Source organism: Dermacentor albipictus, chromosome 9 (genome assembly GCF_038994185.2).
Source record: "Dermacentor albipictus isolate Rhodes 1998 colony chromosome 9, USDA_Dalb.pri_finalv2, whole genome shotgun sequence".
Classification (NCBI taxonomy): Eukaryota; Metazoa; Arthropoda; class Arachnida; order Ixodida; family Ixodidae; genus Dermacentor; species Dermacentor albipictus.
Window position 1 is genome coordinate 47779363 of NC_091829.1, and position 26625 is coordinate 47805987.

A 26625-nucleotide genomic window follows, 5' to 3' on the forward strand; every position below is an offset into this window, starting at 1 on the left:
TCCGCCAAAGCCCTTACCGAGTTTCGCTGCGAGAACGCGAAGCTATAAGAGAACAAGTCGACGAAATGCTGCGCGACGACATCATCCAGCCGTCGAAAAGCCCGTGGGCATCCCCTGTTGTCCTGGTGAAGAAAAAGGACGGAACCCTACGTTTCTGCGTCGATTATCGTCGTCTGAACAAGATCACGAAGAAGGACGTATACCCCCTTCCACGGATAGACGACGCATTGGATCGGCTCTGCAACGCTAAGTACTTCTCGTCGATGGATGTCAAGTCTGGCTACTGGCAAATAGAAGTCGACGAGAGAGATCGCGAAAAGACCGCCTTCATCACGCCAGACGGCCTCTACGAGTTCAAGGTCATGCCATTCGGACTCTGCTCGGCACCTGCAACTTTCCAGCGCGTCATGGACACGGTGTTAGCAGGATTGAAGTGGCAGACCTGCCTTGTTTACTTGGATGACGTCGTCGTCTTCGCCGAAAATTTCGACGATCACCTTAGGCGGCTTACGACAGTACTAGAGGCCATCAAGTCATCAGGGCTCACTCTGAAGCCAGAAAAATGCCGCTTCGCTTACGACGAGCTTCTGTTCCTAGGCCACGTCATCAGTAAATCCGGAGTACGCCCCGACTCCCAGAAAACAGCTGCCATCGCAAAGTTCCCGCAGCCCACCGACAAGAAGGCAGTGCGTAGATTCCTTGGCATGTGTGCCTACTACAGGCGCTTTGTCAAGGACTTTTCACGCATCGCCGAGCCGTTGACACGTCTAACTAAATGTGATGTTGAGTTCAAGTGGGAAACGCCGCAGGCCGACGCATTTGAAGAACTCAAACGACACATGCAGTCGCCGCCTGTACTTGCGCACTTCGACGAGTACGCCGATACAGAAATCCATACTGACGCCAGTAGCCTAGGCCTCGGTGCCGTTCTAGTCCAGAGGAGAAACGGAGTCGAACAGGTGATAGCTTACGCTAGCCGGTCGCTGTCAAAAGCGGAAGGCAACTATTCTACGACCGAAAAGGAATGCCTCGCCATCGTTTGGGCTACAGCTAAATTTCGCCCTTATCTTTATGGCAGGCCATTCAAAGTCGTCAGTGACCATCACGCGTTGTGTTGGCTAGCGAGTATAAAGGATCCTTCAAGACGACTGGCGCGGTGGAGCCTCAGACTACAAGAATACGACATCACTGTAACCTACAAGTCCGGACGAAAACACTCCGATGCCGATTGCCTATCACGCGCCCCCATTGACCCGCCGCCGCAAGATGACGAAGATGACGACGCCTTCCTTGGCATGATAAGCGCGGAAGACTTCGCTGAACAGCAACGGGCAGACCCGGAGCTAAAAGGCCTGGTGGAATATTTGGAAGGGCACACCGACGTTGTCCCCAGGGCATTTAAGCGCGGATTATCTTCCTTCACGCTTCAAAACAATCTCCTCGTGAAGAAGAAGTTTTCACCAGTCCGCGCCAACTACCTTCTTGTTGTCCCGTCAGGACTCCGTCCAGAAGTATTGCACGCCCTACATGACGATCCGACCGCTGGACACCTCGGTTTTTCCCGGACACTATCGAGGATACAAGAAAAGTATTATTGGCCGCGCCTGACCGCCGACGTCGCCCGTTATGTCAGAACATGCCGAGACTGTCAGCGACGCAAGACACCGCCAACAAGGCCAGCCGGATTACTACAGCCAATCGAGCCTCCTTGCCGACCATTCCAGCAAATCGGGATGGACTTGCTGGGACCCTTTCCGACGTCAACAACCGGAAATAAGTGGATCGTCGTGGCGACAGACTACCTTACCCGCTTCGCTGAAACTAAAGCACTGCCGAAAGGTAGCGCAGCCGAAGTGGCAAAATTCTTTGTCGAAAACATCCTGCTTCGACACGGCGCCCCGGAAGTCCTCATCACCGACAGAGGAACGGCCTTTACAGCAGAGCTCACCCAAGCCATTCTGAAATACAGTCAGACAAGGCACAGGAGGACCACGGCCTACCACCCGCAGACGAATGGTCTTACGGAGCGGCTGAATAAGACCCTCGCCGACATGCTAGCGATGTACGTCGACGTCGAACACAAGACCTGGGATGCCGTCCTGCCGTACGTAACATTCGCTTACAACACGGCGGTGCAAGAAACAACACAGATCACGCCGTTTAAGCTGGTTTACGGCAGGAACCCGACGACGACGCTCGACGCCATGCTGCCCCACGTCACTGACGAAGAGAATGTTGACGTCGCTAGCTATCTCCAGCGCGCCGAAGAAGCCCGACAGCTCGCCCGCCTACGGATCAAGAACCAACAGAGGACCGACAGCCGACACTACAACCTCCGACGACGCTTTGTTGAGTACCAGCCCGGCGACCGTGTTTGGGTTTGGACACCGATACGCCGACGAGGACTCAGTGAGAAACTACTCCGACGCTATTTCGGACCCTACAAGGTCATCCGACGTATTGGCGCTCTGGACTATGAGGTCGTGCCAGACGGCATTTCGCATTCACAGCGGCGCCGCGCACGATCTGAAGTGGTCCACGTGGTGCGCCTTAAACCCTTTTACGGACGCTGACGAAATTCTTTATTTTTGTTGTTGTTTTCTTTGCTACGGGCGTTTTTATTTCGCTTGTATGTAGCATCGGGTGGATGCTTTTTAAGAGGGGGGTATTGACACGTGTACTTGTCTTTATCGGGCGACAAGTATTGTCGCCTAACAAATGTTATCGCACAGCGCGGGACGCGCCTGCATGTGTCCGAAGTTTCTGGAAAGTTATCGATGCTTCTATCCGCTGTCTGTTGTCGCCGAACGTTGTGTTATCTGATTTCATCGCTTGACACGAATGGTGTAGAACATTTTAGAAGGCATGCGGGTCCCAACGTTTAATCTGGAACATTCGATGATTCCTGTATAAAAGCCGACGCGCTTGACCCGCTGATCAGATTTTCGGCGATCGCCGAGCGTGTTCGCCGCTATCGTTGCGCTATAAGTGTAGCCTGTTTTGTGGGCACAGGTTCGCCCAATAAAAGTTAGTTTTGTCGTTCACAGTACTGCTACTGTGTTATTCAACGTCACGACCACGTGACAATATTTCGTATATTGTTTTACTTGTGTATTTTGCTAGATATCGTACTTTTGTATAACTTCTGTGTTTTCTTTTGTAAAAATTTTGTATAACTTTTGTGTACTTCAGTTGTTTTTTGCGTAACGCGCAAAGCTCACATTTTTTCATGTATCGGTACCCCCTATGTAATACCCCTTCGGGGGCCTTTAGGGATATTATGAAATAAAAATGAACTTGGAACTTACTCCTTTGAAATATTGAAATTGCTTGACTTTCTCAAGAGGTATAAAATTTTAGAGCACATACAGGAAGATCGCCTTATGAATTATATGCACAAGATTGACAAGGCTCTATCTATCCTCTATCTATCTTTGCCACTGTTGCACGCACAGACTGTTGGCCCCTGGCAACAAAAGATTGAGGAAGTCGGCTACGTAAATGTGTAGTTGAAGCTGGCAATAGAAGCAGTCGGATGGCGAGGAAGTGAAACGAACGAAATAGTTTTGTTCAATGTCAGATTTCAACAGATTTCTTTCTTTCTTTTTTTTTTTTGCTGCCTTTAAGTAAACGCAGAACTTATACAAACAGCGTCTGACTATTCAATCACATTGCCTAGTTTCCTTTTTTCGTTTCACTTACGAAGCTTCAAAAGCGCGCTCAGTTAATACATTTTGCCTTTGCCACTCGATTCTTGGCCGATATCCCCGCTAATTTGTATGCGCCATGGTTTGGCATCATAATCTTCTGTTTGAAAACCATGCAAGCAGGTGAAATCGTCACTCTGATCACATTGCACCGTCGTAAGCCCTTCATCAGGTCACGTTTCAAATCTTTCAAACTTGGTTCGAAGCTCAGCGCACAGCGTGTAAACAAGCGCTATATTGCGACCACTTTAAATGGTACTGCTACATGTCTATAAGAACAAATTCCTGGCTCACAAAAAAAAAAATCGTAAAGCGCACTCGGCAGCTATACGGTAAGGCGGATCGTAAATCTACACAGCAACGGATCATGAAAAGTATGCGAGACACGGTCGTATATTTAAAAAACTTAAAGAAAAGAAAAGGAAAGGAAAGGAAAGGAAAGGAAAGGAAAGGGAAGAAAGGAAGACGAGGATCTGCGTGACCGTTATGTCTTACGAGCCTTGGAAGTGATACGCAGTGCGAGAGAACAACTGAGTACGTGCGCGGCATTTAATAAAGTTAATGTGAATTCGTGTCGCGTTGATATGGATGCCGCCCCTGCGTCGAGACGTTTGGGTCGATCAGTTTACATTTGCGTGGTGGCGTTGAATTCGCATAAGCACTGCGCTTCTTTTGGGAGCACCAGCCCTACGCTTGCTTAACATTGTATTGGATTTGCACCAGTTCCCACAATTATTTGCGCCATCGGCGCTAACGTTTGCGTAATAATTGCTTTAATATTTCCGCAAACACCAAAGAAAGCTTCGTTTATTACCGATTCCCCCGTAGGATACGCATACGTGGAAATTGCATTTATTCGAAAGAAAGTTCTTCGATCTGTCACTTTTTTTGTTATATCTCCGAACATACGCGCATTTCTATGCGTTAACTTAGGTGTTAACTCTATTGAGGACATCTGGTTCAAGACGCTGTTTTCTATAGTCATTACATACGGTGGCTAGCCATTGCTCGCCATATGTGGGCACAGTAGGTATGGAAAACTGGCAACCGATTTCTTGAACACGCGGAAGCGTTGTGTGAGGACGCGTTTTGTTGGTTGCTAATCTTGTTGGCTCTACTTCTCATGTCTCCGCACGTGATAAATAACTGTAAATAACGTAAAACGTTATGTACTGAGAGTGCGCATAAAACGACAGGTGAATTCCAGAATATACGGTATCAGCATTGGTCACTGGCGATGTTGGCGCGTAATCTATCGCCTTGCGCATAATTATTAAACGGATTCGTCTCTTTCTCTTTTTTCATTCATTCTGTATATAAAGGACGTGACTTATACAGTTATGCTTTAAACTATTTTGAGGTCCTTGCTGGTATGCACAGATCGGAGTTTAAATCGTTTACGTTGCTTTCGGAGTTGTTTGTCTTCAAGCGACGTAATAACATCCTGCGCATTAGCGCTTTTAAGTGCCGTAATAAAGTCGTGGCGCACAGAGCGACGCTATCCAGGCGCCGTACGTGAATGCATAGTCAAAAGGCATTTGAAAAGAATGAAGAAGGGAAAACAGAAACAAAACAACAACAAAAATAAAGAGGAAGAAGCACACTAACGTCGACGCTGTAAAAGAAACGAAAAAAACGCGCAGCTAAAAGTGTAAGGAATGTAAGCACTTGCTGCGCCCTGCCCCTCAAACAGCGTCTGGCTTTCTAAATATTGCTCGGACGACCTCGACGAGAACAGGCCAGTCGCGGTTGTGGGCGAGACGCGGGGTTCTTGAGAGACGCGTCGCACCGCGAGGCAAGACGTTCAGATATGAGGGGGAAAAGCAGAAGTAATAAAACTCGCGACTGTGAAAGTGCAGTGAGCACGCACACACACACATACACGCACACACACACATACACGCACGCACGCACACACACGCACACACACACACACACACACACACACACACACACACACACACACACCCGCACACACACACACCCACACACACAAAAGAAAAAGAAAGAATTCTCGGCTAGTGCTCAAGGAGTTGCCTTTTAAAACACTTGGCCCGAACGTGCGCTGGTTTAGATAGATTATGGGGTTTTACGTGCCAAAACCACTTTGTGATTATGAGGCACGCCGTAGTGGAGGACTCCGGAAATTTCGACCACGTGGGGTTCTTTAACGTGCACCTAAATCTAACTACACGGGTGCTTTCGCATTTCGCCCCCATCGAAATGCGGCCGCCGTGGCCGGGGTTCGATCCCGCGACCTCGTGCTCAGCAGCCTAACACCATAGCCACTGAGCAACCGCGGCGGGTCTGTGCGCTGGTTTTAAGAGGAAGCTTGAGCTCGGTAGCTTCTAGGCTAAATACATGGGAAAGGAGAAATCATGCTCATCGAAACCCACTGCACAGAACTAGATGAAGTTCGTTGCATTTAATATATTGACGTTAAAATATATTGACGACGGAGAGCATATATATATTTTTTTTATTCAGGCCATCGATTTCTTTCCCGATCAGATTGTTGAAAGTAGACGTTTAAAAGCAGGACAAAGACGTTCTCAAGCAAGAAAAAACAAACAACGCTATCCTAAACACACGTAGCGGCGATCAAGTTATAAACAACACTACGATACAAAAGTCACTATAAGCAGGTTTTTTTTTTGAACATTTTCACAATGATGTTATTGTCGAAACGGTAAAAAAGGACACGTTCCCGGACGTCGGTCCCTGGTTGTACGAATGATGAGCACGTCTTCGTATTCATTTTGCAGCAACTACTTGTCACAGGGACCTTCCAGTTATACATCACCAGCCTTCCTTCCAGTAGTCGCTGTTGCTGTACATGAGTCGCCCAGTGTTATCACCCCCATGACATCGTAATGGCGGTGGTGAGAGGAGACATGAGAGTTTTTCTTTACTAAAAAGGGGGGGAAATGCGCAATAACTGGAGTGTGTCGAATGACGAAGTACAGGAGATAACTGAAGATGAATGATGACCGCACACAGTTTGACTATTGGGCTTAGCGCTCCAAAGGCACACAGGAACTCCGAATTAATTTTGACCGCCTGGGGTCCATTGTGTGCACCTAATGCTTGGAACCCAAGCTCATTATGGCATTCCGTCCCATCGGAATGCGGCCGCAACCAGCTTGAAAATTTCAATTCAATTCCATTCAATTCACGTTGTTTTTCAACGCAGGAATGGCGAGAACCGCTAACAAAAAAGCCTTTTTATTGCTCGACGTGGACCGCGGCCCTTTTTTAACATGCAGTGGTGAAGCATAAGGTGAGGCGTTACGTGTTCAGCCTAGTCATCGCAGTCTCAGTAAGATGAGTGACAAGCATAACGCACATATATAGAATTTATACAAGTGAAACAGAAGCTGACATATTTACCTTGGAAAATTTGCACTCCAACCGCCTGCGGCACTGTGAATAATATTTTGTTCACAGGTTGCTAGCAAAAATAAGAAAAGAAAAAGGAAAACGAACCCCTGCGGTGATAAATTCCGGTAGCCACTATCCGGAATAGAAATTAAAGTTAGACGGGTTGGTGCCCATACTGTTTCAAAAACTGGAGCAACATGTGTAGCAACGTTCTACAGTGAAAAAAAAAAGTAACAGGCGTCAAGAATCGCAAATATGCAAATAGCGCGCACCCCCACTCTTTTCCTCAAGAAGAGCCCGCTCGCATCGTGAGGCACGGAGTTGAAAAAAATAATAATAATAATAACGATAAGGAGAGAAGAGAGAGAGAGAGCGAGAGAGAGAGAGAAAAGAAAAGAAAGAAACAAACGAGGAGACTGAAAAATTGAAGACAGGGGCGAGACGTTGCGATGCGAGGCGTCACAACAGAAACGTCAACCGAAGAAGCACGAAAAAAGACTTTCAACTTACAAGTGGCGAGGGTGAGGCCCTCTTCTCCGTCACAGACCAATCATACGAGAGAGATGAGCGCGCTCTCGAGAGGGGAGGCGGCGGTGCGAGCGGGAACGCTTGTCTGACTGCGGGCGATGGGCCAATCGTATTCCCAGATCGCCAACGAAACCCCCTCAAAACGCAGGCCTCGTCGGACCTCCGCGGGAACGAGCGACGCGGCGAGGCGAGAAGGGGGGAAAGGGAGCGTCCCCCTCCACGTTTCGGGGGCTTGCCTTAAGTCGGGCACTTTCGACGCTGCCGCATCCGCCGCAACGGATTGACTCCAGCGCGTAGTGCAGGGGCCCTCCAACTTCTGTACTCGCAGCGATGGCAGGAATAGACTCCCGCGAGGGGCAAAGCTTATTAATCAACTACCTCATCCTGATCGTGCTCCTGCTTATCTTATGGGTCCTCTACGTCGGAGTGAGTACACAACCGCTCGAAATTCAACGTTCGAGATGCGTGTCTCATTTCTTTGTATTGGCTTCGTCACCGATGAGCTCGCCTAAAGACGATTTCTTCTGGCAGCCGAGCTGTTCTCGCGAATTGTGCCGCAGGTGCACGACACACGCCTTGTTTGCCGGCACAAACATGGCACAGATTTATCCTCACATATTAAGCCCTTGATGCGCGAGCATCTTTGTTCGCACCTTTACAATCGTGACAGAGCCCGGGTATATTATGAAGCTTTTCGATGGTTCCTTCGCGAGTAATATAAGTAATCGTCAGGTGTGATCTCACTCGATGCCACTGTATGGAAGCTTAATTTTGTATTTGCATTCGCACATTGGATTACCAAACAGGCTAGAGAAACCCTTAGGCGTTAAACGCAGTGCACAAGTGCTCTAAAGTATGTGTATAATCAAAATACGAGAAGGTCTGGGGCTAGTGAGTTTCGTGTGCCCTACAGATTGTGCAAGAGTACCAGAGATAAAAAAAAAGTTTTTCTTGGTGCGGATTGTCTTATTCCTTCCTGTCTCAAGCGCCGCTTTAACCGAATTCGCGATTTAATGTTGCCGCGGCAGTTAGCCCGCGAAAGTGACTCATTTGTGCATTGCTTGACGTCTGCAACCAAGAGTGCCGTGAATATTGGTAAGCCTCGGTGCAACCTACGCTCTTGTTCACATGGGTTCATGCGGTTATTTAGGCCACGTGAGACAACGTTGAGTTGCGGTGCACTAAGTAAGGAAAGCGTTCGCATTAATAACGCAAAAATTGTAGAACTGCAGGTACGTCCGTCTTTAACATAAATGTTTCTGCCCTCGTCACGCTACCGTGTGTCCCAGCTAACATAACGCCGAGCTGTTTAAAAGAGAAGAAAAAGAAAGAAAGATTAAGAAATCACGGTGTAAGATACGATAGGGACAAGATTCACTTCAAACGCTTTAAATAAAGTTTATTAGTACTATATTTTTTTTCTATGAACAGCTTGACTAACGTTAGCTGGGACACCCTATACATAAACAAGACCGGCTAGAACATGAGGTTCGCAATTCGTAGAGCATATTATGCAAGAAGACGTTTTTTTCTGCCATAGTAACAAAAAAAGTAGCGGACACCAATCAGTTTTCATATCAATAGATCTGATCGATTCTTTTTGGACACATATCTTCATGGAGCGCCAGTACGCAGAGACCTCATGTCTTATCAAAGTATAGATGATGACATTGTTACGCAGAATTAAATTAGGCGTTAGACTATTTACGCGATGTATCTACAAATCTGAGGGCCAGAACGCGGGGGGGGGGGGGGGGCAACGCGTTGTCGCCTTCATGCAGTTCAGTACAGCTGCTACCTTCGTCGAGAGTTACGTTTCCTTTGCACTCAAATTGCAAGAACGATTGGCTTCAGCGTTCCAGGCAGGAAACTGGGTGTGAAGATGTAGAACAGCAGTAGCATAACAAAAGAATGTGAAAAGTAATCAATATTTTTCACGAGAAATTTGCTCTAAATGGCCTAACGCATTTATGCAAGTGAACTCCGCTTTGGGACAGTCTTGGTTGCGGCGGTAACCGGACATTGCATGAACACGAGAAAACGGCGAAACAGTATCTGCGACTTGCTGCAGAACTTTGGCCGCTGTCGGCAAACCTGAGTTACCTGTTTGTCCACGGGTGTCTCCCCAATGTTCGGAAATCGCCCGTTCCTTTTTTGCTCAGGAGCGCCAAACAATTTGTGGCTACCTTAAGAACTTCGCTTGGTTATATTTAGTGGACGACGTCAACCAATAAGCGCAGTTAAAAAAAAATTAAAAAAATGGCTGTGGCTTAGGTAAGGTTAAGCCCAGGATGCGAAGCATACTAGCCTTTATTTTAGTCGTTGAACCACTGTTTAGCCTGGTGAACTGCTGTTGCTCGGCTATATTTGGTTCGGCTAGACGAAGAAACAACTCATGCATTACTTCTTCGCCTTCAAGAGTGGAACGCGACAGCGTTCCCGTCGACCCGCCAAGGGGTGTAAGACAATGGGCTACAGGGCAGCGACTACGCGCCCCGCATTGGACGCGGTGAGCGTCGAGCAAAGCAGCGTTCGGCGCGGCAACGAAATGTGCGCCTGAGCAAGAGACGCACGCCTTAGAAACAGCGCGTTTCTAAGGCAACACCGCATTCACTAGAGGCGCTTTTGTACCGCTTTGAAGCGTTGTACTCGTGGCTCAGTGGTAGCGTCTCCGTCCCACACTCCGGAGACCCTGGTTCGATTCCCACCCAGCCCGTCTTGCAAGAGTTGAGCCAAAGCTACTTCTCCTCTGTCGTGACGTCACGGTGTCACGTGATTTCATGGTCACCGCCGCGCCTGAGGAGCTGGGTTGAGCCCTCGTAATATGCTTCGCATAAAAACATTGTCTGCCCTTTTTTTAGTGTCCACAGCGAGAGTCCAGATTAAGCACTAAGATCGCGCTCCGATGACAGCCTTATTTAAACACTACTATTGCGACGAACACCAGTTGAAGAACTCCTATTGGCCAACATACAATCTTATGTCGCCCGTCCTATTGGTTACTACAGAATGTTCTCTGACGTATACGTATACATGCGTTGCCATAACACCGTGATAGCGCTGACTTGGACGAAAACTTGTCTTGTGGCCACATCTTGTGACGTTGCGCTCCACCGGAGCGCGGAGTACCTCCGTTCCATAGAGTGGATTTGTGTGTTCAGCGTAAAGGTGTCTGTAAAAGAGATACTAAAATGCATAAGCCTTCGTTATCCGAGGCTAATTCCTTCACGGTTCTACCTTTTTTTTTTCTTTTTACTTTCCCCTTCAGCCACCTTGACGACACTGTTGAACGCAGTATCGTAGGCGAATTTGGTATCACGTTTTAGAATTAAAGTGCTAACGCACATACGTCAAGGTAAATCTCTGTACCGACGTGGAGCTAACTTAGTCGTAACATGAAAACCACGTTCTGCGAAATGCTGGCATGATATTTGTGTCATTGGGGAGTTTAAACCGTCCATATACGTCGTAAACGCGTAGTATTTGCGGAATACCTATAAGATGCAGGATTTGAGCAGCGGTGGAACCATCTTGTGATACGTAGTTTAACCAGAGCACACGCAACTATTGTTACAGCGACGTAGTATGCTTTACCTAGCTGCTGGCATAAACGAGCGCCGTCGCTTCCCTTTTCCTATGACAAGGAAACTCGCACGACACAATGAAGTTTCTAGCGTATTGTGACTGAACAAATGGTCGCAAGGTGGCGCTATAAGTGCTCTCGCTGTCGTCTACGTTACCGGTGCTCCAGTCCAGTGCAAACGGTAATTCGTATACCGACGGGGCTAAAACGCTCAAACGCAGTGCCCGAACTTTGGCATTAATCGTGATGTGGTCGGTTTCTGTAGAACGACGGAGTCCCCGCAGAGCTCCCACAATTTCCGCGAAGCCCACGCTTCGACCTCTTTCGTAACCTACGACACCCGTGCTAACCGCACCACCTTTGTCCCCAGGGAGACGCCCGCAGTCACAGCCGACCCTGGACCCGTCCCACTCCCGTCCTATAGGCACCCCCGTACCCACTGTCCTCCTTTCGGGTATGTGGAACCGCGTAGCGGTAATCACGACAAGACAGTTTTTCACGGGTAGCCCGGCTGTCTCGTAGCACGGAGCAAAACGTGCTCCGACCAAGCGTAAGTTAGCCCTCTTTCTTCTACGACTGTCCGGCTTCGCCTGCACCGTAAAGCGCGACACAGGTCTGGTTGCTCTTACCACCGAAGAAACAGCATCTGCGTAAATCGTTCGCGTTTTTCTTCCTCTTCTGGTACACAAAATCGGAACGAAACGCGGCTTCTTTCTTTATTTTTTTTTAATGCCATAACGCGCTAACATTAGTTATTTGGCTAGCCTAACTACGCAACAAGTTGAATGTAAAGTAGCATACACACAAAAAGCAATCAAGTTAAAGAAGAGCCAACGGTTCAAGCAATGGGCAATGTAAAGGTTTTCAATGCACTATGCATGCACAATTTGTCTTGGTGAAGTACGCACTTTTCGCTCCTTGCCTCACTGACGCAGCTAGTGTTTTCTTTTTTGTCTAGTTTTTAATCAGGCAGCTAAACATAAAACAAAATAAAAATTAAATCAACTTTATTCTGTCTACAGAAACTGAGAAAGGCAAGGGCTGGAAAAAAAGTTCAGATATATCTATTTCAAAAGCTTCTAGCCCTGCAAGCAAGAATTACTCGTTGGTTGAGGACAACGTACCACGCGTACGAGTTTTTTTTTTTTCAGATTAATTGAAGAGAAAACTTCTGGAAAGCGTTTTCTTTGCTGTGATCTTGATGCATCGTTTAGAAAAAGAAAAGTAACCTTACGTGTTCTTTAAAATGAAGGACAGAAATTGTGCGTACTTTGTCAAAGTACAAAAGCGAGAAATTCTTGTCCAAGTTCTTGCGACGAGCAACCAGACACGCTTGCTAAGGCCGTTTAACCGACTCGCACTTCCTCACACGCTCACATATGAGCACAGACGCAAGCAGCGAGACTTACAACGTCGTCATGACTTAAATTCTTACAACGCACTTACGCAAGTCGCTTCGATCATTTCATAACTAGCTTCATAAGACATTTTTACTGCACAAATTTTTTTCAAGTTTGCATGTCCTTACTTTTCGTACTGTCATAGTTATAGTATTCCCACAACACACACACACACACACACACACACACACACACACACACACACACACACACACACACACATACACACACACACACACACGAACGCACGCACACACACGAACGCACGCACACACACACACGCACGCACACACACGCACACTCACACACACACACACACACACACACACATATATATATATATATATATATATATATATATATATATATATATATATATAATCATTTTCAGCTCTAATGTCTGTCGCCGGCCAAGCGCATGTTATATGCATCCCACTGACATGTCCTTATATGGCTTCTGCAATCTATCTAAGCTCTAGTAGCAAATGAAATCTCACACCCGTCTTCAATGTGCACGAAATAGAAACTTGTTACAACACTGACAGCGGTCTTGGCAGTGAGCGAGGCCAGAAATAGGCTGTTGGCAACAGCTAGCAGTTCTTTTCTTTTTTTCCCTCTGAAAGCAGGTCGATGTCAGAAATGTGTGCCTCCGTGCACCAAAGTTTTGTCGGCCTGATGTCGCGTAGCTCTTTCATTTGCTTTCACTGATCACAAACGGAATTTTTTTACGAACCTGGAACTATTCAGGTGAGGAAGGAACTATTCAACTAGTTAGAGTACATTGGTGAGCGGAAAATATTTGAGGAGAACGCCTCATTTTCGTGCCAAATCATTTTAGCCCAGTTCTTAGTTGCGTGACGCGAAGTCGCCAATACTAATAGGAACTGCGAACAATGGTCTCCAGTAAAGTGACATTCGCGTGAAACGCAGATAAATTTTACAGCCTGCGAACCTCTGCTCTTCTTGTGCAAGCCGCGTTCGCAAATTTCAAAACAGCACCCACATTGCCCTAACACCCTCCACTCCCGCTACATAGGCCTGTAAAGCGTGCTTTGCCTGTTAGACAGAGCAGCATGCAGGCAAAGCCAACTTGTCAAAAAAAAAAACGATTATTGGAGAATTAGTGAACGGATTGCACTGGCTTTTATTGCAAATGATGCCCGTCCGGGCAGATAATTCTTCTTGTAGGCTTTAAAAAGTGCTCCAAGTAAAGCACACAAATATTATTATTAATTATAATATTGCTGTATTTAGTAAAAATTACAAGGAGAACCGGATAAAGAGATCACGTAGCTTGGGTCTATGAAAGCCCTTGTCACTACCCCTCCATCCTCATTTGCTAGCTCTGCGACACAAAAATTCAAACAAATACAATATATCTATTACAGTGACCGCTTAACGTGTCGATGTCATTAGGCAAGAGAGCACCAATATAATCAGTACGTTTGTTCGCTCAAATTGCTTCATGCGCCGTCCAAAGGAATGCAATCGAGCAACGATGTGTCATCAGTCATAAGCAGCAGAAAATGACACCAAGCCGCGCATGACGAACTGGACTCTTCGCTAACCCGTAACAGAACCATAACTGATGTCGAGGCGAGCTCGACACAAACCGTTAAGGGGTCAAAGCGTTTTCTGTTACAAGCACCAACATTTACGCCCATTCACTCGCCCCCTTCTGTTATCAGTTCGTCTTAAAGAAAATAAAAACAGTTTTGAGATTTACGAGTCTCATTCTTTCGCTGTAAAAGGGGTATCGATACTCGAGGCTGGGGACTACCGCGGCCTTCACCTTGATCCGTATCGTTCCGTTGCAGGCTAGCTTAACGGCATCGGCAGTATCTCGTCGCCGTGCTCATGTTTCTAACGAAGGCGCCGTCGATCACACATCAATCATCTTTTCGCGTCGAGCGCCTGGCAGAGCACGTCAAGAACGGGCACTCGTGCGTCTGCGCAAAACACTTGGCCGCGCACACGCGCTGAACCTTTGCAAACCCAAACAAGCAGCGGTTGGGAAACGGGGCTGGTCGCGTTACGAGAGCCAAGAACGCCGGGCCCGCACCTCAAAATAAACGCCCTTCCACCCCACCAATCCCTCCCCGCATCCTCCTCGCTCTTCCCTCCGCTATCCGAGACTGCGCTGCACTTCACGAAGCCCATCTGTCAGGCCGTGAACAGGCTAGGAGCGAACAGGAACGCCGAGGTCGCGCGGGCGCAAAATAAGACGGCGCAGCGAGCACGTCGCTTCGCTGCCCGCCGTCTTCTACGGCGGTGCTGCAATGTCAGTGCTGGCCCACTTCTGTTCCCTGGAAGCTGCAGTGGACTAGTTACATAAGTCGCGGTGCATGGTCCTCCGGAACGGGTGGTCTAGACGTGTGAGTGGCACCCGGCGTTCCAGAACAGTTACTGTTAATATCCTTTAACGATTCAAAGTTGCCTGGATGGTAATATTGCGTTAGATAGTTCTGACAGGGACACATACGAAGGAAGCACGGTCACACACTTAAGGTGATGCGCGAACTAACAAGTACTGGTTACTAACACTGTGGTTAATCTGCGCAATGAACTTGTGTATGTGTGTGTAATCGTGTTTTTCTTCGTGAGTATCCCGTCAGAACTACGCAACGCAAACTTCGCATCTGTTATAAAGGGCCAGCTAGCCTATACACGTTACCGATTAGTCAATGTTACGCACTGGCTAAAGGAGACGAAGTAGCGGAGGGGGGCATGGGATTAAACGTAAGCACGAGTACTACGCGGGCTCCTTTCTCTGCTGCTTCGGTGAGAACACGACCACCGTGGTCGGCATCGAACCCGCGACCTTGAACGTTACAGCCACTGAGTCAACGGGGTAGTTCGATTTTTCACAAGGACTGAACATTGGGCTAGTTACAATGGTATGCGGGTCCATTGCTGGCGTAATAATGTAACGAGTTGTAATTTTCTTATACACTTCTAACTTACAGTAAATGAAAAAAATATATTCAGTCACCTTACTGTGTTGACGGCCGCTTTCTTTCGCGAAGCGATGAGGAAGAAGCCCATTACAAGATAAGAAGAAAAAAACGTCGCAAGCTGGGTAAAGAAAACACGAAGAGAGCTGCATAGAATCGGGTGAGGTCCCGGTGTGGTTCCAGACATTACATTACTAAATTGGCCCACTAAACAATAACCAAAAGTTGAGAACCTAAAAGCCAAAGCAAGTAAAAAGGCTGTTACACGCATTTATGGAGTGTTTCCTTGGATTTTCTGGAGCAGGATGCTCGAATTAAAAGATAGTTCGTGACTCTGAACAGTCGTCGACTGAGCATGAGCGTGATTCGCTAATACTTTTCCAGAAAGTGGTTTGAGACCAGCAGGCATCGGTCGAACCGTCAAGACCACTCCGTAGCAAGCGCGCCTCTACCGGTCTCCAGACTAGTCAAACAGAGCCCAGAGGCTGCGAGCGAGTTCGTGCACACTGCAGAGAATAGTTCTTCTTTGTCAGGCACAGTTTGCGCGCGAAAGCTGTGCACAGCGATTCGGGCTTTGCGCAGAGGTTGCACGGTGCGAGGAGAACATAAAAACGGATCTGCGACGCCACCTGCAGGAAACACGAAGGGACCATCCTCGGGTCCTCCCATTTTAGACTCGTGACACTTGGGGAGAGCAGAAAAATGAGGGGCATACGGCTGGCGCCAGGCGAACTCTCTCTTTCTCCTTTGCCGTGCGAGGCTTTGGCTCTCACCCCGTTTCTAGGCCACTAAAAATATGAAGCGAGGCGCTTCCGGTACGCATGCCTTGATGGTGGCTTCATGCAAGAGCCACTCGGCGGGACAAGCGGTGCAGAAATGGGAGGAGAATGGAGCAGCAGATATTCTTAGAAGATTATATATCTGCAATCCTTCTGTTGGAAATGATGGCGCACAGCACGGCAGAAAACGAGGACGGCAAGGTCACAGAGTCATTGCGTACTTGGTATCTGATTAACACACACACACAAACACAGGGAGAGAAAGAGAGAGAGAGGCAGGACGGGTAACCAGAAAGTAAAATAGTTTGGTACCCTACAAATGGGAACTGGTGAAAGGGAAATAGGACGATAAGAGAGAGAGAGAGTCGCAAGATCACAACCTGTCCCGATTATAGCGCGCTACCACAGCACATGGGTATTCTCAGCAACGCGAGCACCAATTCAGGCTACAGCAGCTTGTGCAGGTCTTTTGTCCTTAAAGAAACTGTAGCAGTACCAGCAGAGCCTTTACTGTTCTCTGCTGCGATGGTTTATGAGGTTGGCATTCCGAAATAGCTTGTTCCAGACAATGGCCTTTCATCAAAACAAGCTAGCATATTTTCTGAGCTATCGCCTTTCATTAAATAACGAGCTAAAGGCATTACATGAGTCATGGAGCTTACGCGATGGATGAAAACACAGTTTCCACGCTTTTGCTGCAGACAACAAGCAACAAATGTGACTCTGTGATCTTGTCGTACGTCCTCGCTTTTCTTTCTTTTTTTCCAGCGTACGCGCATGAGCCGCAGACGCTTGTATCTGAGGTTGTGCGGGCAATTACCGTTCAACCAAGTTTCAAAGTTCTTACACTGTTCCTCGTATACCATTCTCTCTCGCTTTCTCTGCAAATCAATGACGATCACTCCCTAGCTGCATCGCGAGACTCTCACCCACTTCACCGTCGCGTTCGCATCGTCGGTAGCTGTAGCTGCGACAGACGTACGGCGCTGTACCTCGCTTGACAATCTGCAACGCGACTGGGGCACACGCGGCATGATGGTGGCTGAAATACAAATACTTTCAGGCTTGACATCCATGCAAAGATCCGATACGAGGTAACTGCGGGCACAAAACCTGAGCCACTATATAGCCACAACTGAGACGCGCATATATACTAGAACGCGCAAGAACTACGGTGTCGAACCTGAACAGGACAGGAACAAAAAAAAATGCACGTTGTCCTTGCGTGGATTCCGATCATTCCAAGATGCTTGGCTCAGGTCGTTTTTCCTGAACCGAAACAAAAACAAACAAACAAACAAACAAACAAACAAAATTGTTCAAAACCTTGTATTAGACGTACAATATCCGCACTGATGCCATCTTGCGGTCGATGGCAACCAAGCGGCGCGGACGAAACAAGCTAGCATTTTCGGATTGCCGTATTAGAGCGACGATCACCAAGTAACGTGACCTGAAGACGAGGCTCAAGCGAATAATGATTAATATTAGAATCGGCGCAAGAAAACGAAATCACGCAATCAGACAAGACACACGTCAACTTGCCCAATGTGCCTTACCGATCGCTGATGAACGAAAAGGCTGGGTATTTATTTAGTTATTTAGTTAGTTAGTTAGTTAGTTAGTTAGTTAGTTAGTTAGTTAGTTAGTTAGTTAGTTAGTTAGTTAGTTAGTTAGTTAGTTAGTTAGTTAGTTATGACTTCAAACCTTTCAATCTAGTTCAAGAAGGCCTTCGTAATGGTGGATATGCGTTAATGACAGAGAACCCCAACCAAACGCGTAGCGGGGAACAGATCGTGATGATAAGCCGTATATGCGTATACGCTCGTATGCGCATATGCGCATGCGCTCTGGACAACCAGTACAAATACTCGCGCAGCGCATAAGAGCCCGAGCAGGCTTACAGCCGTTTTGAAGCCAAAGAGTTCGATCCACCGACGGAATCACGACACGAGCCGCGAAGCGGGGCCAGAGTAAACAGTGCGGTTTATATCCGGCCAGCGCGGCGCGCAAAGCTTTGAATGCGAATCCGCGGTGACGTTGAACTCCAGCTGGCGTAAACAACGCGCGGTGCTGCGTAAATACTCCGTCGACACTGCCGCTCCTCGAGAGAACGCGGAGGCGAAGGGAATTCTTGGCACGGGCGTCGCAATCAAAACACAAGGCAACGAGACCCGACTCCATCAAGCGGCGCGGGGTCGCGCCAGTCTTAGCATAGCTGGAGCACGTGCTTCCTGGCGCGCTGTCGAGGGAAAGAAAGAAAAGAAAAAAGAAGGCCGCGCATTTAATTACCGGAAGGGGCGTCAGGCTCACGTCACATACTGATACATCACATAACAGAGTACGAGTTTCTCAAGTGGAAAGTGCGAAACCATTTTATATATGCATATAAAAACGATGTGGGCGCGCGCACACGCACACACGCACGCACGCACACACACACACACACACACACACACACACACACACACACACACACACACGCGCGCGCGCACGCACGCACATACACGCACACACACACACACAAACACGCACGCACGCACGCACGCACACACACACACACACACACACACACACACGCGCACGCACATACACGCACACACACACACACAAACACGCACGTACGCACACACACATATGCAAGGAAGCAAGAAACACACACACGCACACACACACATATGCAAAGAAGCAAGAAAGAAAGAATGGCAGGAGGGGTGTTGTAGTAGCAGGTATATACGCAAACTCTTAACAGACATACATCAAGAATGGCGTGAGCTGATAGCACGCCCCTAAAAGACCTAATGTAGTTTAACGCAATTTAACGTCGTCCCAGAGCAACAAGCAGGCTGCGCGATATACGCCATGGGGAGGGAACGGAAGGGTTTGATTAGAATTAATTTCGACCACCTGCGCTTTTTTTATTTTTCAACGTGCCCCAAAAGAGCAGAGTACACGACCGAACTCCTGAAAACCCGCAATACAAAAACCAAACGCTTTTGTTTATAGTATCTGCACACTTGGTCCACATCTATGAAGTTTACCTTCCCTGACGCTGTACTGTAGCGCCAGTGAAAATTCTTTCAAATACGCTTGCGCCTACCAACGTCGCTGGTTGGTTATGACGTTGCCGAGCTGAACACGACTTCGCAAGTTCGGTATAAGTTAAGGAACCGCAGGTGGTCCAAGTTAATCCGGAGTCCCCAACTACGCCGTACTCCCTGTCGGTCCCTGCTTGGAGTACGTAGACATCCACTGCGCGCTGACGTGCGTCCTGCAGGACCTTTATTAATGTTTGTCCAATCCAATCAACAACTACAGCTTCCCTCACAGTCCAATTTACAGCTTCTGGATATTAAAGCCAAAATTTTAATTAAATACGCTTAGCAATATAATCTATAGCTGTGTTGACGCCTGAAGTGGGACGTCGACAATTGTTATGTTCACTCGCGTGTGCCCGCCCATGAATTCGAAAATTTTGTTATTTAATTACGGGCTTGACTTGTGTGAATCGATCATTTGACTGACCCTTGAAGACGCACCGACGAATTTTTTTTTTATACTTATCTCATTTGAATGGCAGTGTGTCGGTAACGCCACAAACGCGAACTGAAGTCGCAAAGGTCGGCTTGAAAGACGTCGGGCGGTCAGGAAACAAACGCAGCTGAACAAGCCGACAGAATCGTTCGCAAAGGTCTGGTTCCGAGTCGACGCTTGTGCCGCTTACGTGCAGCATGTCACGTAAGCCCTTCGTTGGTCAGCAGCAGTGGCATGCGTCCGCGCAGACACTGTCCCCTGCGGCGTTCATCATCCTCCTCGTGGCCGCGGCCGCGGGCTTATTTTTAGGCGCTCCCCACGGGCATGCGGCGAGGGACCGACTCAGAAATAAGTCGACCGACAATAGGCTCGAGCGGTGTGGTGTGGGCGAGCGGGGCTGAATGCATCGTTGAATACCGTGCGACTGAGTACTGTATAGAAGCGGAACGTGTGATATACGTGCAGCTGAGACGAACTTGCCGCACAAGAACACTTGCTTGGGTGAACACCTTTAGCAAATTCCGTAATTTCAAGCGGGAAAGTTCCGAGAAAACGACATGTGTCGGTCGACGGCACGATACTTCCAGCCTAGTTGCTCTCACAACCTAGCCTTCGGCAAAGCCCAACGTATATTATATTTGGGACTCCGAGTATGATGCCTCGAAATGCTGGTTTAAAAACGGGAATCGTAACGCAAAAGCCACAGTGCACGGCGTTTTTGACACGCTTTAGCGAAAGTTCATTCGTTGATAGCTCAGAAGATTAATTACTTAATTGAAATAGGACCACTGTTTGTTTGTTGTACAAATACTTCCACATCGCAAGATATTGGCCTTTATGTAGAACGGTGTTTGGGTTTCCAGAGGTTAAAGAACGCCCACATGGTACCGTGCACAAAATACGCTAGAAGGACGAACTAGTAAATCTATAAGTACTAGAACTAGAAAAAGTCAATCTTAAAACTTTACCTCGATCCCTTACATAATCTGTTCCCTGAAGGAGTCGTCTATTTGCAGTAAATAAATTAATGCAACAAATTATTTATTAATTTCCAATTTAAAACGCTTGCGATATATATATATATATATATATATATATATATATAGACAGAGAGAGAGGGACGGGGAAGCGGAGGTGGAGGGTATGACTAAAGCGTGAGAAAAGCGTAGTGCTGCGCAAGACCGGCTCTGCGGTGACCACGATGGCTACGGGATGGCGCCAGAGTAGCGCACGTCGTCTGTTCACCGATGACGCCACCGATACCACATACGGAAACAAAGCGCTGCGTGAGCGGAGGTCTGTCTGCGGCGGCTGCTGTGAATTGCGCTTATGCGTCACCCACGCGATGCCTCTCGCGACCTCCCGATTAGCGAGGCAGTCGCACCATACTTCGCTCCATTTGCAACGTGCCGCACGCGACAGATTAGCCGCGCCACCCAATGTATCGGGAAATGAAAACACGTGTAGAGTTGCGCTCAAGTTTCACGTTAGGGAGTAGCGTGAATGAAAGCGTCAGCACAGGACCCGGCGAAATGAGTGTGCCTTGATTGAATCGCTTTACACTGTATAGATCTACAGATTTTACAAGCAGCTCGCACGTACCGCGGTGGACTTACGCACGCAGACGTCGCAGCGCCTCAATCGCATCGCTGCTTATCGACATTCCACCTGGGCTGTGGCCTCACTACCTCATCAGTAAACAACTAAAGAAATGAAAGCTCCACAAAGTACTGCTTGAGTCCTCCTACGCAAGAGATACACAACAGGCGCGCTGCATGTACAGTCGCGTTCAATATGAGCAGCAACACGGCGGCCGTGGTGGAAGGGGCCCGAAGACAGCGCGGTGGCGCCGACATACATTTTTTTTTAAATAATAAATACCATTAATTGGAACGGTGTTTAGTTCTTCAATCTTTCGTGTCTCTACGGCCCCGTGCAGTCTTGGGACCCTTTCGCCCACGGGCAAGGTATTACTACAGCTCATATTGATCGTGAACATCATCATCATAATCATCATCACCAGCATCATCATCTGCCTGCGTCAGCTAGATCGCTAGCGCTTGCCGAGCCCGCTTCCGGGGCTCCAGCAGCAGCGCCGCTGAGGCCGGTGTTATTTCGGACTCTCTCCGGGCCAGACCGTGCGAAGGGACCGCGCGGCGTGCCTATATTTAAGAGCCACCTTATAGAAAACACACGTGCGTTCACGCACTGGATCCAGTCAGAAGGCGGGGAGCGCGGAGCTTGTAGATCGCGCTCTTCACGTCTCACGAGGCCGCCATCAAGACGGTTCCCGGCCGCAAGCTGTACATGCGTCGCAACGCCTCCTCTCCTTGCGTTCCTATTCGGGCCGGGACTGCTATGTCGTGATAATGGGCACACTGGGCACGTGCCCGCCCACTCCTTTCCCGAAATTTTTGTGTTAGTACAGTAGGATAGAGAAAGTGAGGAAGAAAGTTATGAAAGTGGACAGCTTGGCCGGATGGGAGCTCTGTCCGCAGAGCTAGGAGACGATGCGGAAAGACAACAGGGAGCGAGTCAAGATGGTGCTTATGATAGAGAGAAGCGATCGATGCATACCAAACGCTACGTCGGCTTAACCATGGCTCACGGCCGGCCACGCTTGTTTAGCGCACTTGCACACCATGCCCAAAGCTATACGATGTTAATTGAAAGCAACTAAATATATTTTCGGCTTACTATGTATTCTATCTGGGTCCTAAACGGTTTAGTGTTACGGGGTTCTACTGCGCTGCATGATTATTGTTTATACTATTCTTACGTATAATCAGAATGATGAGGATTCACAACAGATTACAATTTACTGGCTTAATGAAAAGAACATAAAGAAGAAAACAGCGCGCGGTTTTTGTATACCAACCTCATTGTATACAGGCGTGTAATCTTTTCAACTACGTTCAACACTGCTCTCGCTCTCTCTGCGAGCCCCGCATCGATCCATCGGTAACTCAATTTTACAATTCTTTCTTAATTTATTTATCTCGAGAAGCACTCGGACGCTTTTCGAATAAGGCAATTGTTGGCGATATTTCCATCATCTGCTTACAACATCATCTGTCTGCGTTGAAAAATGGAACACATTCTTCTGTCCCTTCGAGTTCCGCTTAAGCGGAGTCTACTGTACTATACATGATGTATATAATGGGCTGCATCGAGACGAAATCACCGACGGGTTTCAAACGCACGGTGTTTGAATTTATAACGCGGCGTAGCTCATCGAAGCTGTTCCTTATATCGGCTGCGTTACTCAAAAGTGAGAGCGTCATGATCGAGGCTTTCAAACGCGAATCAATGCAGCCATTGTGCCATAAATGAACTCACTGTTTAGCACCTCGGCAATGTTTCACTAAGAGGAAAAAAATAAAGGGCGACACTAAAGGGAGGCACCTATTTCTTCGACAAAAGCAAAGTAGCATAGCAGCGCACATAACTGACGAATTTGCATTTTTGAATTTCGCGCAGAAGCCGCCCGACCTGTGATGTCAGTGTGGCGTAAGAATTTCATGGCACTTAGGCACATTTCAACTATTTTTGTGCCGGGAAAGCTTACAACTTGATTCTGCATCGACTTTCCAATGCAACGTAATCTTTCTCTATCAACAAAAACTGATCTAAACCGACACTGTCAAAATTCATGATGTCGGGAAGGTCTGGTGTGAAAATGACAAGGTGGCGATGCCACCATTTAATTTTTTTGGTGCGTCCTTTCATGCATAAGCTTTCGCTCGTGGTAAGGTGCTTACAAAATGTAATATACCCTATAGCTCAATTTAATAGCTCTCTTTAAATGTTTGTTTAAATGTCACAGCAGCATCAACCATTTAAGTAGGCACTGGAAAATTACTTGTACAGAGAAAATCGCACCTGAAGGTAAGGCATCTCTGCCTCAGCAATTCCTATCGAGGCAGCGGTGATGTCAGAACCTTCGATACCAGCTACAGCTGCGTAGTATTGGCTACTCTCTATGCCAAAGAAGCCTACCAAGAGTTGCCAACCTGACTTTTTTTTTTCATTTTTGAAGATGATGCATAACGTCAGCACTGCCCGTCTGATTTTTTATGCTTTCTGGCTTACCAAACATCTGCCTATTGGAGAATTTTCAGAACTGTGACCTAAAAGTATGGCCCAACGTTTTTTTTTTTCTTTTTTTCTCTTCTTTCGTTCTTTTTATAGTGTTCCTTTAGATTCCCATGGCAAGCTGAATTACTGCACAGGTCATTGTCAATGTATGTCTCTTGGTTGATAATAAGTCATAACTGATCAATATTTATTTTTTCTCTCTCAAACAACTTGACAGCAATCAAGGTAAAAATGCAGAACATCACTTGATGCAGTTAAATTTATCCTTCTTGTACAATTTTTCAGCCTGAAAAATTTATAGCTGTATACAGCTGTATGTTATTGTCAAAAAGTTGCAATGATGCTGTTGTTGGTGCCATAACAGGACAGTTCTGAAGCCTAACCGGAAGTTGCACTATGTAGTGCTGGTTGACTGTGCATCGGTTGGGATATTCAAAATGCAGTCATCTGTTCGGAATCATGTGAGTATAGCGTTACCATGAGAGCCCCACAATCACTGGTCCTTCCTTGCACAAGACTCAAGAAACCACTGCACCTACGTTTCCCCAAGTCATCTTTTACACTACTGATTAACGAAATGTACTATACCTGGCGTGCCATTTTCCCTGGCTTATCTTCACTTACAAGCAGTCAGACTGTTCACATTACCAGCTCCTAAAGAGCCCTCCTCTGTGACGCTCGTAACACAGTCGGGTTGCACTACACTAGTGTAGTGTACACTACACTAGTGTTCACAACACTACCAGCTCCGCAAGTTATCTTCCTCCTCTACAATGCCTGTAACATATGCCCTGGTTAGACTGAGCAACTGCACAATGTGCAGACTTTAAAACTGAACAATGCGATCACGCAACTGTTAGTGGTTCTGTGCTTTGTTCACATTACTATTTCTTCGTAGATTCATGATCATGCTTTTCACAAACACCTAGTTGTCCCTGTACCTATAATCAGTTAACCACCCATCAATGCCAAGCTTACATTGAATTTGAACTCCAATTCATGTCACCCTAATTATCTAATGTGATGCTCCAACTGAGTTGTTACCCGTGATGCTATGTTCTACGGTTGAATGTTCTGATGCCCAGCCACCACTGTTGCTGACATTTGCTGACATGAGCTTCAACTTACAGAGAGAAATATTCTCAAAAGGGAAAGGTTGCAGGTTTGATTATTTCTTAATGGACAAGCGTACTAGATAGGATAACACCAGTGACAAACAAGCACAGAAAAAGAGATGGAGATACGGACAGGACAGATTAACAAACATTTTACTGAAAAAAAAAATGCCAACCACTTTAGCAAGGCGAAAGGGATGTGCAAATCAAGACTACGCACAGACCTGTTGACAATGCTTTCCCATAAATCAGCCATTAGCAAAGGTTGCCTGCAATTGCCTCTGTAAGTGTTTGTTACTGGTGCTATTTGTGCGACAAGTTTCGACCATCCTGCCCGTCCTATCCAAGTTGGTATGCAATCTGCAGCAAACTCATGCATCTGTTTGATTGGCTAACAGCATCGCTAGCCACATTCAGTCTTTGACATTTGCATGGATAAAACTCAACCTCACATAAGATATAAACAACAAAAAAGTGGCTGCATGTGAGCCTGCCATTAAAAATTAACTGTTGTGCTTGAACAGGATGCTGCCATGATTGTTATTAGAATATATCTTGTGCAGGTAGGAGTGCTTCCTTATGTAAGTACTCAGCGTGGTGTGCTCTCGCATCAATTTTGAAAAGGCCCTGAGGCTTTCTGTTTCGTAGTTCTTGTGCTGATAATTCTTGAATATTGCACAAAAACTGTAACTGTAAATTGACACCTCATTTGTAATTGTTTCTCTTTCTTGTTTTGTTTTGCCGTCCTGCAATACCAGTCCCCATTGGGATTGGCAGTATTTAATAAAAAAATAAATTAATTAACCTTCATGATACCTCAGTGTTCTTGTTGCACCAGCATGCTTTGTTTTACCATGAAAAATTAAAGCTGCCACTGGTCACTTTCTATAAACTGGAAGGCCAAATAGAGCAGCACATCTGCAAATAGCAAGATAAAAATCAAAAGCAGGCACTGGGACAACATGCGAAAGACATATAGACTGTTTTTTTTTTGGCTCTTCTGAGAATGCAAACATCTGATTATGTTCATTGCATGGTTTTGAATAAATCTGAACACCAATTTGAGAAAGGCTCCCTTAGCCATGAGCACTGCATGCTATAGTACTTAAAATTCAAAGCCCTGAGTAATATTTCTATTGCTTCCGGGAGAATAACATAAAAAGCTTTAGGCTGACACCAGAAAAGTTTCCTTGTAATGGCAAGAAAGGAGAAACTTTATAGTAAGATGTAAGATGAACATCAAACTTGCCACATGGGTTGGTGGGTGTTTTGGTTCAGCAAAAGTAGCCACTAAAGAGTCTTTTTCGCAGGAAGTGCACTTGGAAGTGAACTAAAACTCAATCAAAGATTGAAAACCTTAGCCACGTAGTCCCCTATACTGACTGCAATAAACTCTCACATCCACTCTACATTCATCAACCTACTACTCCGAAATATTGTGGCCCCATGCTCGCATTTATATTTACACACTGTACCCTGTACTTTATAAGCCTTTGTATTAGCTTGTAGACTACTCAATGTCTTTTTATTTTATTTTTATGCTAGC

At 46.9% G+C, this 26625-nt stretch overlaps 1 long non-coding RNA gene across 3 annotated transcripts in view; it reads left to right on the top strand.

Moving 5' to 3' along the window:
- LOC135916189 (uncharacterized) overlaps positions 1-26625 on the top strand; it is a 48310-nt gene that overhangs the window by 16534 nt on the left and 5151 nt on the right. For 2 of the 3 annotated variants that reach the window (XR_010568872.2, XR_010568871.2), the window contains exon 2: positions 24329-24425. This is a non-coding gene — a long non-coding RNA (uncharacterized lncRNA). Of the gene's footprint in view, positions 1-7740; positions 8043-24328; positions 24426-26625 lie in introns of those variants that run through there. The other variant, XR_010568873.2, reaches the window with a different exon arrangement.